The sequence below is a fragment of the Heloderma suspectum genome, chromosome 3, assembly GCF_057233095.1.
Source record: "Heloderma suspectum isolate Gila_16-S chromosome 3, 16-S_ref, whole genome shotgun sequence".
NCBI lineage: Eukaryota > Metazoa > Chordata > Lepidosauria > Squamata > Helodermatidae > Heloderma > Heloderma suspectum.
The window spans coordinates 259,002,589-259,016,854 of NC_139460.1; the positions used below are offsets into that span (position 1 = coordinate 259,002,589).

General features: G+C 42.8%; 1 protein-coding gene and 1 long non-coding RNA gene across 3 annotated transcripts in view; one reads left to right on the top strand and one right to left on the bottom strand.

The window, feature by feature from the left end:
* The window catches only part of TRIM8 (tripartite motif containing 8), a 71,960-nt gene that overhangs the window by 33,784 nt on the left and 23,910 nt on the right, over nt 1-14,266 (bottom strand). The window lies entirely within an intron of this gene.
* LOC146351079 (uncharacterized) lies at nt 2,742-12,842 on the top strand. Its single transcript, XR_014789507.1, has 2 exons — nt 2,742-3,017; nt 11,185-12,842. It is a non-coding gene; the product is annotated as an uncharacterized LOC146351079 (long non-coding RNA).

Sequence of the window (14,266 nt, forward strand, 5' to 3'; positions counted from 1 at the left end):
GTGACCTTTGAGTTAGCCTAATAAAGGGATTATGCTAAAACAGATTTTATCATTTTGAATGAGTTTCTAAATAAGCATATGCTCATGTATTACTTGCAAACTAGTCTACAGTAAACCACACTCCATCAAAGACTTCAAATCCAGGGCAAATTTTAGAGTAAGATCTTTGGTGTTTGATAGGTATGGGCAGAACTAGAAAACCCCCAGACACCTGACTGCCTGGACAGCTTCAAAATTTACCATTAGAACTTAGGAATCATAAATATTTTTAGCACCGGCTCTTAAAAAATTCATATGCAAATTCCTTAGTTTGTTTTTTTTTAATATTTTTCCAGCTCAGGGTGAACTCTGACACTGAATACAGGGGCCCATGTGCAGATATAAGGCTTGTATTCTTTGCATCCACATCTTCCAGCTGTAAACACCAGCACAATTTCTCACTCCCATTAAACAACACGTTTTGTTCTGCATTTATAAAGCAATCGATGCAACATCCAACTAGATTACTGTAGCTGGGTTTATCTTCTTCCTAGTCTATAGATTGGTCTGTGGTTCAAGCACAGGGGACATCAGCTTTTTTGTACACCAAGCCTCAGTTAATTCTTAGCCAAGCACAGGGCCAAGAAAAGGATCTATATACACACAATACTACAACTACTACATAGTAGGAGCAAATGCATGTCCCCTTTATATAATGTTATGAAAGATTTCGCTGGCCTCCTGTATGAAGAGGTCTGGGAACATTTGATCGTTGCATCTTCAGTGCTACATTATAAGACATACTTGGTCTCTTCCACAAGTCAGAAACAAATCCCTTATTTCTGGGGTCGGACCTCTGATTCAGCCACTGACAAAATCCTCAGCCAGGGATTTTTAAAAAAGAGATTTCCACATCAGGACAGATTTTCCATTCAGCCTCCATGTAGCAGTGCTAATTACAAAGTTGCTGAAGCATCCTGACTATTTTGCTAACACACCCTCCAGCTGTCTTTAAAAAAAATGCAATAAAAAAAAATCAGCTTGGATTTTACTTTTTTTGAGGGGGTGGTTGTTCAGAATTCTAAAGGCCTGAATTATAATCTTTTATGAATCCTATCGTTAGAACAGCCCAGGAACACCAGATGTTCAAGCAAAGCTGCCAACCAGCAGCTGGCTACAGCTTGCAGCATGGTGGGGGGGTTGGGGGGTTGTTGTTGTTAATTTTAAAAAGCAAAATGATACAGATCTATATTTTTAAACAAGCACACAGCTAGAGTTTATGGTACCGATCGAAGCTGTGAGGATCGCTTCTCATCTGCAGGGATAAGCAAAGGTGGAGACACTCTTGAAAAGGAGCACCCCTTGTTTCCATAACTCCCTGGGCCCCTTCCTAAGGGCAGAGAGAACACCAGGATTCTCATTAGAGTGGGATACTCCTTTTTGAAGGCCTGTCCATACAAGCCAGGGAAAATGAGAACAGCACCAACCAACACTGTCTTCTCATATGGTCTGTGTGAAGCTAACTGCATAGACTAGGATCATTAGGCTTAACAACTTTTCTTTTAAAAGTAAAGAAACATTTCAAGTCAAAAGTGTTTTGAAATAGATGGCATCTATGCCAATTTGTTTTTGCTTTTAAGAGGGTAACATGAATTTCGGGAAATTCAAAATGAGATTTCACTCATACTCAGGCTCTGATTAGCCATAATTGCGAGCAGGTTGACGTTTTCCTCCAGGTTATTCTGGCTAATGATCCATAGGTAGACTTGGGGGGGGGCGGGGCGGCTAACCCTATGATATGTGGCTTGGCCTCTTTGAACCATCTGGCTATTTGCTCTGCATACACCTTCTTGTGGTACACACATGCACATTATGGCCTTAATAGGAGAGACAGAGTCTGGGAGTCAAGTGGGATAGAAGACAGAGGGAGAAAAAGAGTTGGATGACACTATCTTGGCCTGTTTTCTAGCTTTATGATTCTGCACCCTCCCATAAAGAGATGTGACGTGCCGGCTTGTTGTTTACAGGGTCTTCCATGGAAACAAGGTGATTTGAGGATAGGACTGGGCAGCTTACTCCCTCAAAATAGGGTTTGGATTCCTCAAGCAGCAAGCTGCGCACATCTGCTTTTGCCAACATCTCTTAATGCCATTCTTAGCTTTTGGGTTTATCATCCTCACGCAGGGGACATTCAGATGTAATGCCAAACCATGGCTTACCGTGACAGAACTGGTGCCAGTCTCAATAAGCATTGAGAACTGGGAAGCTCTAACTCATGAGCGTTCCAACTGGAGGTCAGCCTATATTAAAGGCGCTATGGACTTTGAAGAAGCACGAGTACAGAGCGAAAGGGAGAAGTGAGCTCCGCAGGAGGCACGTCAAGCAAACGCTCACCGTGACCGCCTTCCACCTGGAAACCTATGTCCTCACTGTGGGAGGCTGTGTAGATCCAGAATTGGCCTTTACAGCCACCTGCAGACCCACTGCTAGAGATTAATGTGTTGATTGACCTATCTTCTATGAATCCGTCTAATCCTTTTAAAGAGTTATCTATATAGACTCTATCTTTGGAAGACAATCTTACTCGGTCACGAGTGATCGCCATGAGGTGCCAGTCAGCAAGCCGCAGTTTGCAATTGACTGCCAAACCAGGGCTTGATTTGGGCAAACAACAGTTTGGCATTGCATGCAAACTGATAATTAATGCTCCGTACCGCCCTCTGCATTGTCCTCATAAATACACTACCCTCTCCTAGGAATATGAGTGGCTTGTTGGATTTGTCTTAACTAAAGCGTCAGTGTGGGCTTCTCCTCACAGCCCATTAAAAGGATATGGAGGAGTGCCAGCTGGACAGCGGCTGGGAAGAGCAATATTCTGGGCAGTAAGAGGAGGGGCTCCATGTCCTGTCTGTGGGCTTCCCAGAGGCACACACTTGGCCACTGTGGGAAACAGAATGCTGGACAAGATGATCTGATCCAGAAGGACACTTCTGATGTTCTGATGTTTATCCAGACTATACAAGGGACACAATGGGAAGGTTAGTACTTTCAGTATCTTATTAAAACTGCTGGACAGAGAAACCCAAAAGTGGAGTGCCAATCAGGGATAGCACAAAGGGTGAACTGTCCCAGCTATTCACAGCATGGTCAATATTGTGATTTCCATGCAACCCCTCTCTTTCAAATATAAACGTGCTCTTTGACTTGCATCTAGAACAACCTGCCCCAACCTGATGTTCTCCAGATGTTTTCAGCTTTAACTCTCACCAGCCCTAGCCAGCATGGCCAATGGTTAGGAATCCTGGGAGTTGTAGTGCAAAACATCTGGAAGGTACCAGGTTGACGAAGGCTGATCTAGGCTTTTAAGAAGTGGTAGCAATAGATTGTTCTCTCAGTAGATTCCTCCAGAGCTTCTGGTGGCCATTTTAAAGTTTGTCATGTTTGTGTTCATTACATTGTTATTCCATCCTTCCTCTAAGGAGGTTGGGGTGACATACATGTATTATCTCCTGCAATCACCCTGCAAGGTGGTTTAGGCTGAGGAATCGCCTGAGGGTATCTGTGAATTTCACAGCTGAGTGGGAATTTGAACCTGGGTCTCCTTGGACCAAGTCCAGCATTCAAGATACTAAACCATACTGACTCTCTAGCATTAGGACTGGCTTGGGATGCTGGGAGCTGGGAGTCCAACACATCTAGTGGACACTAGGTTGGAGAAGACTGGTCTACTCCGAGTAGCAACAGTTCTCCAGGATCTCAGGCAAAAGCCTTTCACATCAGCTGCTACCACCAGATTGTGTAGTTAAATCGTTTAGGTGCACAAGTCCTGCAAACTTTGGGCAGTTTCCAATATGGCTGCTGCGCCTCCGCTGGCTCTGTTGCACTTACGGGACCCACTGCAAATGCTACAGGAACTAGCACTTGAATATAATCTGTAACCATCACCATCCCACTGCAGGTACCAAAGCTATTCTGGACCACTAATACCATGCAAGTGCCCCCAAACTCTGCTTATTAATATGGATTACTTTTATATGGATAAAATAATGCATCAACTCATTTCATGGGCTGAACAAAGTGGAGTGGTTCTATACCAGCCTTCCCCAACCCCATCATCCCCAGCAAGTATGGCCCACACATCTGGAGGCTGGCAGGCTGGCACAAGGCTGTTCTATACAATAAAACCTTTCTAATCATTGGGGGAAGGGAAAAGAGAAGGAACCCTCATTAAGCTCCGTGCATCCATATTGCTTGCAAACCTATTCAGCAAATTAAGGGCTTACTCCAAACAGTGAGAACAGATGCTCCAGCAGACCTCAGAAGCTGCCTTGCTACTATCCTGGCCTATATGGGACTGAGGCTGCTATTATGCAGTATATTTTTCTTACTGAGCTGCTAAATGTATTGGAGCTCTAATCGAGAGAGGGACACCCTCTTCCCCTGGCTGGGCCTGTACAAACCATGAGTTCTCTTATGATGTCAAGAAGAATTACTTTCCACAAGCACTGCAGGTGAGCTGCAATAATGTGAGGAGGAGGAGGAGGAGGGAGAATGCCTCAGTCAAGCCTGGGGCACTGTTGGGACCTCCCATTAACATTGCTTTCCATCAGTAACAAGGGACTCACAATATGGAGAAACGTAACTGGCTTGCCTTTGTAAGCTACAAGGAAAAAAGTTACTTTCCAGATCTTAACAGAATATATTCAAGACCCAGTATTGGCAAATGGATGAGTGTTGTACTTTGAACTCAGAGTGCTCTCACCCATCTTTTAATGCGGGACTAACTACTGCTAGATCTGGCCCAGTATTCAGTTTGCTAGCCAACTACAGTTTGCTTCTGTGCTCTTTCCATGCTAGCATTCTTGCAACTGTGAGCTATCTTGCTTCTCTCTGCTTTTCTCCTCATCTGCATCAAGTAATAGAAAGCTGTCCAATGCCTTTTGGGTAAAAGACATAGGGGATAAGACCAACCCAATAAAATGTTCCAACCATGCATTTCTGTTCTGGTTGCCATAAGCCTAAGGAATAAAAAAAGACTATAAAACCCAACTCAAATAAATCCCCCTTGTTTGAATTTTGTAGCATCTTTCGCCATCACAACTCATGGGAGCTAGAGAATCTGGCTTGTGAAATGCTTCTAGGCTAAAGAGCTCGACGTGGCAAGAATAAGAGCTGGAGGGACAAAATACCTTTTCTTTTAGAAAGCTGCTCTCAACTATGCTGGGCTGATACCATCCCAAACAAGTAACTTCTGTCAACTTTTGTTTAAAAGAACTGCACACATACATTAAAAGGCCTAAACTCTCAAAAGGTTGTTTCCGATTTTATTTTAAAATGTTTAATTTATACCACCTTTAAAGGTAAAAAAATCTTCTCCAGATGGTTTAAAAATAAAAGAATAGAACAGTGTGTGTGTGTGTGTGTGATCACACACACACACACCACAATGACCTAAAACAGTAAGATTAAAATACTATCCAAATACAAATAAAAAATAAATAAAATAAAAATAACAGAGACAGTTAAAACTATAAAATGTAGGATCTAGGCCAGCATTAGTTAAAAGTGGACTCAGATGTCCAAGTCTTTAAGGCCCATTTAAAAATAGCCAGGGAGGGAGCCAGGGGCATTCCACAAGGATGGGACCACCACAAAAATGGCCCTGTCTCTTGTGTCCACCAGCCTGATAGATCTTTCCAGCCAGCACATGAACAGGGCTTCCATGGCTGATATTCAGGCCTAGGCAGGCTTATATACAGTCAGGGCCAGAAATATTGGAACAAGGCTAACTGTTTCGGCAGTTGGCCTCTATACACCACCACACTGAAGTTGAAAGGAAACACATCCAGATGGGAGCGAAGTCAGGACTTTCAGCTGTAAGTCAAGGGGTTTGACAAAAGTGGAGCACTAACCATTCAGGAAGGACAGCCAGTGGCATACCCCCCCCCCCCAAGCGTTGGTGGCTCATAAGTAATGGAACGAATGGCTGACAAGCAGCTACATGGCCAGGTGTGGCCTGTTTCCTGGGTACCCCATGACCAATCAAGCAGATAAAAGGCCTGGAGGTGGTTCTGAGTGTGACATTTGCATTTGGTAGCTGTTCACTGGAACTCCCAACATGAGGTCCAAAGAGGTGTCCACGCGAGTGAAGGAGGCCATCATTAGGCTGAGGAAACAAAATAAGCCCATCAGAGAGACAGCAAAAACAGTGGGAGTGGCCAATACAACAATTTGGAACATCCTGAAAAAGAAGGAATTAACTGGCAAGCTCAGCAACAGCAAAAGGCCTGGAAGACCACAGAAGACAACTAAAGTGGATGACCGCAGAATTCTGTTCATGGTGAAGAGGAACCCTTTCACAACATCTAGCCAGGTCAAGAACGCTCTTGCGGAGGCAGGCATGTCATTGTCAACATCTACAGTCAAGAGACGGCTTTATGAATGTAAATGCAGAGGCTTCACAACAAGGTGCAAACCACTGGTAACGCTCAAGAACCGAAAGGCCAGATTAGCCTTTGCCAGCAAACACCCACAAAAACCTGCCCAGTTCTGGAATAAGATTCTTTGGACTGATGAAACCTAGATTAACTTGTACCAGAACGATGGGAAGAGAAAAGTATGGAGAAGGAAAGGAACAGCTCATGATCCAAAGCACACCACATCATCTGTCAAACATGGTGGAGGCAGTGTTATGGCATGAGCATGTATGGCTGCCAATGGAACCGGGTCACTGGCGTTTATTGATGACCTGACTGCTGAGAAAAGCAGCAGGATGAATTCTGAAGTGTATAGGGCTATACTTTCTGCTCAGATTCAGCCAAATGCTGCCAAACTGATAGGACGCCACTTCATATTGCAGATGCATAATGACCCAAAACATACAGCAGAAGCTACCCAAGAGTTTCTCAAGGCAAAGAAGTGGGATGTTCTTCAATGGTCAAGTCAGTCACCTGATCTCAACCCAATAGAGCATGCTTTTCACTTAAAGACAAGACTGAAGGCAGACAGACCCACAAACAAGCAGCAACTGAAGGCAGCTGCAGTAAAGGCCTGGCAAAGCATCTCAAGGGAGGAAACTCAGCATTTGGTCATGTCCATTGGTTCCAGACTTCAGACAGTCATTCACTGCCAAGGGTTTTCATCCAGGTATTAAAGGCAATCCTTAAGTTTGAAATGATGTTGGTTTGGTCCATTACTTATGAGCCACCAACGATGGGTGTGTGTGTGTGTGTGTGTGTATGCCACTGGCTGTCCTTCCTGAATGGTTAGTGCCCCACTTTTGTCAAACCCCTTGATTTACAGCTGAAAGTCCTGACTTCGCTCCCATCTGGGTGTGTTCCTTTCAACTTCAGTGTGGTGGTGTACAGAGGCCAACTGTCAAAACAGTTAGCGTTTTTCCAATATTTCTGGCCCTGACTGTAGGTACAGCCCATCCTTCAGATTGTCCTTCCAACATTTTGAACCCGCCCAAAAGGTGCTGCCTTGCTTGCTTTGGAGGAAAATCGATATGGCACTAAAAATCTAATCACAAATGGCACCTAGAACTCACCACACACTTCCCTGGTGCTGTGCCACTGATTTCCAAGAGTCTAAGGCAAGGGTGGGCAACATGTGGCCCTCCAGATATTCTGGCCTACAACTTCCTGCGGTCCTAGCCAACACAACCAGTGGCGAGGAAAGATAGGAGTTGCAGGTCAAAACATCTGGAGGGCCACTAGTTGCTCACCCTTGGTCTGAAGCTTGCCATTTCCAAATTTCCCTTAAGTAAAAAATCTATATTACATCAAAGTATCTTCAAACCTTACTGTAGCAAGGATCTGGAGGCCAACAGATTCCCTGAAAAGCATCTTAAAAATCTATTGACCAACAATCCATTATCACCCAACTCCGTATCTGTTGCGAACATGTAAGTTTAGGTTCAAACTAGAATCTTGTAGAAAGGCAAGACCATTCCCTGGCTTAGTCATCTGTTGTAATAGCTGGCTGGCAATCTTAAACACACTTACTAGGGACTAAGCCCAATTGAATCTAGTGAGACCAAACTTTGAGTAAACATGCATAGGATTGAACCACACATGACACAAAATGTAACATTTTGTGTCCTGCTTAAATTATATCCATGCTGCACCCAGTTTATCAGTATGTTCTCTCTCTACTCAAGTGCCCTTCTCACTTGCACCCGCTCTCTTGCTCTCTCTCCCCCTCAAAAAAGGAAGTGTTCTTAATTCTACACGGATTCCTATTCCGGAATTTTGTCTGCTGAAAATGCACAGTTCATGGAGTGGCCACTCTTGTGTGACACAAGTGGAGCCATGTAAGGGTTGTGGCCAAGGCAGAAACATCTGCTGCCTGTAGATTTATATAGTAATATTTATCTAGTAACCTCTATGAATTGTGCAATCCTTGCAGAAACGAACAACGTTCCATTATTGAATGGGTTACTTGACGTAAGTCATACAAAATATTAATTACATGAACCTCTTTCTTAACATTGCATTCTCGGCTATTGTTGGGTTTAACACCAATGATCTCAACACCCAGAAGTGATGGGGTTTTCCTCCAGTTCTTGGGAGGCTAGGATTAGATTCTTGAGGCCAAGTCTGCTGAGTCACTTCCCACCACTGCGTTTTGTTTCATTACATTTGTATCCTGCCTTGTGTACAAAATGACAGGACACAATGACAAACATGGCATCCTCATGAGGTCACCTGTGATCTAGATACAGGCTGGGTCCAGATCAGCAGTGAGACTGCATTGGATCCAAAGAACGATCCTGAGGGAATCTTTACCCTTTCTGTCTGAAGCAGGTTTGGAGACTTGTGCATAAAAGCACACAAAAACCACATGCCTTCCTCCTCCTCAGTAAAAAATCCTACGTTTAAGATGGCTAGTTGTACCATACTTGGGTTTCCTTCTGCAACTACTAAGCAAGTTCAAGTCAGCTGTAACATTTTCTCTGGGCTTGGGGTATTCCTAGATTTCTTAAATGCAATGGCCATTGTTTTGCTTATGGGAATCTGCCTTCCACCCCACTCCTCCCCTTCTGTCACATGGTTCCCATGTCAGCCATCCAGCTGCTGCTTCATGCTGAGCTATTTCTATGCCTCTAGTTTTCCGGCCTTTTTAGATTCCTGCTTTTCTAAGCGCTGTTATAGTTACTGGGGGGTCCTGTTTCGATGTAGGCCTATTTCTCCACCATCACATATGTGCACATACACTTCCTATCTTGGGAATGGCAAAGCCAGGTTGTTTATATCAGGAAAGTAGCACAGTTTAAATTATACAGAGACCCCTGACAGACTGCCCCCGTTTTTGCTGGCAACTATCTGTGTTGGCCCCTGTGAAGCAACAGACTGATGGCTTATGAATGACTTCCAAGCTAGGGGCATTGCTAATAAAGGGCCTGCAAACTCCAATACCCGGGATCCTACTTATGCCTGAAATTTTCTCCATGAACTTTTAAGTGTTTCATGTCATAGACAAGGCAAAGAACTGAAGGTGGGTGGGGGTGGAAGAGAACTGGCAGAGAAAGAATTTGTGAGCAATTCAAAAAATAGGATATTAGGAAAGGAAATAGCCTGAGGGCAATGACTGGATTTGTGGTTGTGGTTATCTTGGGATACACATATATTTCGCAGATATCTGCACAAAATATCTCTGCACAAAAGGTATCTCACCAAAAAAGCTGTAAAGGTTTTCAAATTCAAAGTGATGCAACCAATTCATACCAATGTTCCACTAAGTGATTCCAAATATGGCCACATTAATTTTGACAAAAAACTAGAGCAGCCTTCCCTAACCCAGTGCCCTCCAAATGTGTTGGCTGGTGGAAGTTGTAATCCAACACATCTGGAGGGCACCAGTTTGGGGAAGGCTGAACTAGAGCGCTATTCTACTGCAGCTTTCCCTCCTTCTTCATCATCTTCTCTATATCATATAAGGAGCTGCACTGATTTTATTATTTATTATTTATTTCTTTGTTACATTTATATCTGGCACCGAAGGCCTGGTTCGCATGTAATGACAGCCCACAGTACAGGTTGAGTCTATGTTGTTGAATCATGGGTTATCATTATGTGGGAACCCCGCACTATGGTTTAACTAAGGGTTGTTTACCACCAACAACCCAGAGTTCACAACCCAACAACAAATGATAGGTTCTCTTGCTGGTTGTTTGTAGTGAACAAGCCATAGTTAAACCATAGCACAGGGTTCACATGTAATGACAATCCACAATTCAACAACTCATGATTCAACAACAACCCACAATTCAGGTTGTAATCAGGTTGTCGTTAAGTGCGAACCAGGCCTCCAGCAGCGTACATGATGCTCCTCATCTCCATTTTATCCTCACTACTCTGTGAAGTAAGTTAGGCTGAGAGTCAGCGACTGGCCCAAAGTCACCCAGTGAGCTTCATAGCCAATGAGGGAATTGAACCTGGTCTCCTGATTTCCAGTCCAACACTCTAACCACTACACCACACTGGCTGTCTTTTACAGTCACAACAGGGACTGGAACTGAACTGTGATCTCATCAAAAGGTTCTACCAACTCATTTTGCAGCAATACAAACCCCTTCCAATGCTGTCATTGTTCAAAAGCAAAGGGGTACAATGCTTTAGTACTAAGCACTGCGTCTGACTAACAAAATAATACATTTTCATACATGCATTACACAGAGATAATCTATGGACACTGCTCTCCTGCTTTAACTTTTAATTCATACCACATAAATGACGGCAATTCCAATTCACTTACAGCTCCTGCCTTAAAAAATATTCTGTAACTACCAATTAACTGGGGCTGTCAGGACAGGACTAAGCACTTGGTGCAAAAGTTCAAGGGCAGACCTGTATCATTCTAATTTTTTGGCCAATTCAAATGAATGAACTCTCAAACCACCATCCAAACAGAGGTTCTTCTTAGCAGACATCAGATCCATGAGGGCATCTCTAGATCAACACATTCCCTGCAAGGGTCTTCCAAATTAAGAAACAGATGTGCCCTTAGGTTTGAGGGGGGGAGTGTCCCCTAAAGTGTGCTCTAACAATAGCCATTGCTCTCAGTGACCAACCAGAAATGGAGATACTCCAGAGCCGATGTATTCCAAACTCAACTTTGTCAGGCAAACTATTCACTTATGGGTGCATGAGATTTGTTGACCATTGTGAACTTTGAATTTAATTTTCTATCCCTTTCTTCCAGAATGTGAAAGAAAATATCCTAACTTTTGCTGGTGGCGCCAACAGAGTATTAAAAAGGATTCTAGAAACATGTTCTACAGATTGTACAAAGAATTATATAAGCTGTTACTTGTGGATCCTCCAATAACACGTCTTGGATATTTTAAGCATTTCTAGACTGCTTTTTAGATGAAACTCATAAAATGGTAATGGAAGCAGAGTGCTGGTCAATTAGAAGTGGAAACGATACTGAACTTAACTGTGGCAAAATTCAAAATAGCAAAATGGAATTTTTTCATTCCAGCACTGATAAGAGAACTGTATTATGACATGCTTGGAAACCAATGAAGATGATTAAGCTAACAACCTAGTAAGAATTAAAGAGGGTATACAAGCAGAACAAATTCCAGATGAGTAAGTTAATTTAATTTCAGAACACATTTCAAAGGCAAAATACACAAATATTTGCTTTCTCCTTGAAGATAATAAAATATTATCTTCAATATATTTGATCTTTGCTTTAAGGTATTATAATACGAGTATATTCGTTCTGATTTCTACAATGTATTAAATTATTTTGGGTTATAACATATGAACTTTGCAGTGGTATAGTTTTCCTGAACATTTTGAATTGGAAAGTTTTCCAGAAAAAAATCCAATGTCTTAAGCTGATTGGAATTTAGCTTTTGACTTACATTTACTGAGGGACTAAGGTGTTGTTGTTTTTTTAAGTACACGATGTTAATTCTACATTTTATATAAACTGCAAAAAAAAAAATCCTACTTGCAAAAGTAGTTGGACTGAAAAATATTTGATTAGGAATTTAAAAAAAACAATAAAGTTTACCACTCCATTTAATTATATTCAAACCAAAGCTTTACTTGGAAATTATTTTTTACTGGAATACTTGTAAATATTATTTAAATTATAAGGGAAAATCAAGGCACACAAAACTGTTAACATATGTTCAGCATACTCCTATGCATGTTTACTTGGAAGTAAATCCCATCATATTCATTGGACGTTCATCTCAGATAAGTGGTGCACAAGACTGCAACCAATTTTTGCACATGTGAAGAGCTGAGCATTATACATAATAAATATTGTGCTTCCTAGGATTAGTCATCTGAAAAAATATTACAAATTAGTCTCATGAAACAATTTAATTTTAGAAATGGAAAAAAATCTATCCGATATTACTGCAGATGTGAAATTTTAAAAAGAACTATTTGAATGTTTTATATTACATTCAAAAATGAAGTAGCAGGTCACCTACCCATAGGCCAACTTCAATGGATGGAACAGTTCAGCTGACATTCAACACCATGGCCAAAATAACCCTGTTCTGAACTATACAGGTTCTGAATGTGGAACAACATTCTAATCCCAAACCCACAATGGTCTTTGATTAGCACTCTACAGCAAGATGTAGGCAACCTGGTACCTTCCAGATGTTTTGAACTACAATTGCCACAGTGTCTGACAATTAACTATGTGGGCTGGGACATATGGGAGCTGTAGTCCAAAACATCTGGAGGCACCAGGCACTACCCCAGGTGTACAACATGAAAAAGAGTGCAAAGGGCAAGACAACATGATGCGGGAAGGGCTGTAGCTCAGTGGTAGAGCCCACGCTTTGCATGTAGAACGTCCCAGTTTCAATCCCCAGCATCTCCAAGTTGGACTGGGAAAAAATCCAGTCTGAAACCCTTGGAGAGCCACTACCTGTCAGTGTAAACAATACTGAGCTAGATAAACCAATGGTCTGACTTGGCATAGGGCAGTTCTGTATATTCCGATGATGTTGAGGCTCACTGTTCAGGATACACACACACCCTATCCACCAAGCGAACTTCAGAAGAAAATTCTCCTCTTTTCTTGAGGTATGGCAAGCCTCCAAATGCATGTAGCACTAAGGATGGAGAATAAAGAACCAACAGTCTATCAATTAGTGCTTTCTTGGGTTGAGGGAGGGGAACGAATTAACGTAAGAGGCCATGTGGTAGTGGTCATTTTGGCAGCTAGGTCATGTGCTTGAATACTTTAAAGCTGCTAAATCGGGGTGGGGGATCAAACTTCTGGAGCTGGACCATGATTAAACGAACAGATTACGCAAAATTGAAATACTGGAGGGTGGGGTGAGGTGCAGGCACCCAGATCCACATCATAAATCATGGTTAACCCCACCTTTAAACATGCATTAGCTCAACGACACACTCTTCACAGACGCCTGCCTTTCTCCAGTAAACATTTATTCCATGGAAGCACTCTGAATTAACTTCATGTCCCTCAAAATGGAAAGGGGATTCTTTTAACTAATGTCCATTAATAAGCTCATTGGGAGGAGTGGGGGAGAAGAGAGATTCGTAAGTATCCCTGTTGTTTCTTCCCACCACCACTGGGGTCACAATGGAGCCACAGATCTTACAGCTTTCATCTTATTTTGCTTGTAATTCAGCCACCCTACCCCGCACCCCACCCCTGTCTCCTCCCCCTATCCCAAGCCCATAGGAAAGCAGCTTTCAGCGTCAGCGTGGTACGCTAGAAGAGAGAACAAAGGGACAGCACACACACACACACACACTCCCTTTGTCTGAGAAAGGCCATCCATGCCTGCTTCCAGAGCTGCAGTTCGAGCTGATTACCCCATCCAGTCTGAAAGGTACAACTGAAAACCCCTAGAACCATTTTAAGTTCACCTCCCTTTCCCATCCACAAAAACCAGAGGCAGAAGAAATCCTCCCAGCCCTGAGACAAACCATGATTGATACTCGTTTGTGTGCAGTTGAGCATCTGACCTCATGCTTGTTTGCAATGTCAGCAAAAAACCACACACACACACAGAAAAACACAGAGCAAAGGGGAGGGAGAAGGACCTATCAGGAAGTAAGTAGGACAAGTGAAAAATGCATTCAGGAAAGAGGCAGATTTTTAAACAAGCTAATTAGAAGGAAGCTGAATAATACTGAATGGAGGCAAAGCTACTCAAACAAGCTACAGGACTGAGCTTCTTTGCTCTGGTCCACCTTACTGGCTCCTGGAAGTACAGTGGAATAAAGGTGTTCCAAAAAATGGGCATTGGGGCGGGGGGGGGGGGAGCAGA